The 3,350-nt window shown below is 40.0% G+C and overlaps 1 pseudogene; it reads left to right on the top strand.

Moving 5' to 3' along the window:
* The first annotated feature begins 1,873 nt into the window (after window positions 1–1,873).
* LOC148348356 (U2 spliceosomal RNA) lies at window positions 1,874–2,015 on the top strand (annotated as a pseudogene).
* Window positions 2,016–3,350: the final 1,335 nt, after the last annotated feature.

Raw genomic sequence — 3,350 nt, 5'->3', positions numbered from 1 at the left:
CTACCTATGGAAGAGACACGTTTTGAACGATCGTTCGTAAGTTGAATTTGTTCGTAAGTTGCTTCAGTGCTATATTTTGTATTGGATGTATGTTTAAGGTTTGGATAAGTATGTTTAAAGCTCGTACAAGTAACCTGTATTGTTTTGTACTGAAAAATAGACATTTAATAAAATAATATGCTCTATAAAGATAAGTTGAGTTTAATTTACATTTGGAATATGAGCCTCATTATGTGCACATCTGCGTGTACTAGAATGACAATAAGGTATATCTGAATCTGAATCTGAATCTCAAGACTTAGGTGACTTCCTCCTCTGTGGTAGAAAGTGGCCGAAAAAAAGCCAACCATTTTCTCAACCACATTAAGCTTTCTTATTCCATTTTCCTTTCAAAAGAAATGGCTTGCCTCTTCTTCACACTTTACACCAACCATATTGAATGGGTACAAAAGATATTTAACAATGAAATTGTAAAAGTTGTTTGCACGCTGGAGGAACAATATAGTATGTTTACACACGAACTAGGAAGAGGACACCGGATTCCCTTTTCGGGGTAGATGCTGGGTGAGAACTCACAGCGCCACACACCTGTAGCGGAAAAAAGAACCACTAATTTACTGTACTCGGAAAAAATATGCACAATACAAAATCTAACCTACAGCAATGTCCGGATATTTTTGGACATCCCGAAAAAAATGTTCGTATCCACCGTTTTTCGCAACTCGAATGTTCGTAAGTAGGGGAGCGTCTGTAAATGTTTGGAATCACGGCCACATGTGTTCAACAACGTTTGACACGTTTAATGTTTGGCTTGAGCTGAGTCAAACAAAATTGTACATTGATTTTTCACCAAAAATTAGTCGTGCACGTATACACAGCTAAATATGGTGTCCTCCACCTCCCGATTTTCACCATAAAGTGTCTAAACAATGAACATACATATTCAATGAGCTTCCATAAAAAAATATTCTTTAGCGATGTACAGCCTAAATGGGGTCTGTTGGTGTTGACACCTTGACTGGAAAGAGAGTATAATCTTTTTATATTTTCACTGTCAGTGCTTTGCCAGATATCGACCTGTGCTAAACAGAAATGGAACGCTATAAATGTGATTTACATGAGATTTATTTGATATCCAAGCCCTAAGTACTCATGAAAGGAGCTATATATGGCTCGTGAGCCATAGGTTCCTGACCACTGGTTTAGATGATTACCCCACTTTAAGTAATTTAGAAAAAATATATTTACTAAAGAAAATTAATTTATCAAAGGTATTTGGGGGAAAAATTTATGTGAAATTGAATTAAATTGAACTGTCTTTATTTTTATTAATAACAACGTAGTAAACATTGTATGTCATGAGACATGGCACTCCTTTTTAAACATGTAAAACTTCAAAGTGAAAAAGTGCAATATTTGTGAATGAAAAACATTACGCATCCCAACAGTAATGCGATGAAAAAAAGTGCAATAACATTTAGCAGCAACCAAAGACAACTGTAAAGACCAGAACAGAATCAGGACCCAATTGCGCAACGTTTACCACCAGTTTTATTGAAAGAAAGAGGAAGGGTTGCGCACATGATCAGGTGTTCGCTGGACGCAAGAAGCATGTCGCTCTCGCACTCGGATTGTGATCTGAATACGGAAGAGGAGCGAGCGATTGCGGTGTCAGGGACGGAAAAACAGGTCGGTAGCCTGGAGAAGACAAGTGATTCACATCGGAAATCATGACACCAACATATGTCACATGATATATATTTTCACAGTTTCGTGCAATAACATTTAGCTGTAACATGAGTTTGAATGGGAGTCCCCAGCAAGAAAAATAATGGCAGGGGGATAAACACTGGAAAGCTTCAGCTTCAGCCTACTTCCTTCGGGCACATGTTTATGTATTGTGGTTCGGAGATACCAGTTTGATTTTTACAATCCGGAGATGGAATAAGAGCTTGCTCTGTCCACTCCACGCATCGGCCCGGTATTGCAGTACCTCCGGGAACGGTGCATTCGCAATGATCGCTACTTGGCTCTGTGGCTAGGACCTTGACTTGGCCTCTTAGCTGAGAGCTAGTGTCTCGGCCTCTTGTCTTTGTAGCGTATTTTGATTTGACCGATAACGGATAATGGATAATTGATAAAAAATATGGAACAATAAACCTTACAAGCCCCGCCCCCACATGTTTATGAATTATAATATTGTATTGTACAACTGTTTTTTGTACAAATATTTTTGTGTTTTATTGTTTCGATCTATGATTGATGTATTTTTGAGGTGTGCCTCAATAAAAAGCCACAATCAAACTATCAGAAAACCATAACAGACCAGTGGACACCAGAGCATTTGTTTTATTCTTTTATTAAGAAAGCGTTCAGGGCTTGCTGGAGACCATCAGACGTCAACAGATAACTTCGTAATGAGTCGTCAATCGTAGTGCGGAAATCAGGCAGGTCGTGTTTACCGGGGCTGGAGAAGAGATCAAAACGTGGGACGGAAACAGGTCGGTTCGGAGGTAGGCAAAAATCAGGTAAGCAGAGTTCTAAACGAACGGGATATCGGGAGAAACACACAGAGTTACAAGAATGTACGCTCTGACACTCCTCTCAGGGCGCCGGGCGCTTAAGAGAGGAGTGCCAGCCAATCAGAAGGCGCCCAACCAGGCGCCACATGATTGCTCCAGGTGAACTGAGTTAGTAATCATGACACAAACAGTATCAACACAGTCATAACATATTAATTATTGTTATTTTAGGAACACATGAAAACTTGGCAGCCCTGCGCGTTAATCTGTAACAAAAAAGTTAACTCTCAGTTTTGAAAATGTTCCTAATCCCTGGTCCAGGTGAGGCCAAGGTGAAAGGATCCATCAGGAAGGTAATGTTGGCGCACGCACCATTACAGAGAAAAGAGCAGTCAGTGAAAAATGAAGCGGCAGCGGCGCTTTTGAATACATCTGAAAGCTGAATGGGTAGTTAGGTCAAGAAATGAAAGAAAATGGAGTCAATCACATTCGGCCGCGATGACTTTTAAACAATCAGGGAGACGACCCCCGTCTTTTGTAGCGTGGACGTTTTGAGCCATGACCAAATTGCTATTTAACGTAGAGCGAGCGCTCGCTCGTTGACCCCCCCGCCGCCCGGAATGGAAAAGCGGCACCAACGGAGGGAACATTTGACAATATGAATCACACAGGAGAGACAACATGCATTCTTTTTTCCAAATAAGTCTTTGAATGACACACAAATATCATCTGGTAATGTATTTTTGTTCATAGCAAAAAGGAAACGTAGGTTACCTTTCCTTTATGGTTATTTTTTTATTTTTTTCTAAACCTCAAAAGAACATTCCT

This window comes from Urocampus carinirostris, chromosome 18, assembly GCF_059441175.1.
Source record: "Urocampus carinirostris isolate Australia breed hairy pipefish chromosome 18, RoL_Ucar_1.0, whole genome shotgun sequence".
NCBI classification, from domain to species: Eukaryota; Metazoa; Chordata; class Actinopteri; order Syngnathiformes; family Syngnathidae; genus Urocampus; species Urocampus carinirostris.
This window is presented reverse-complemented; position numbering and strand designations above follow the sequence as displayed.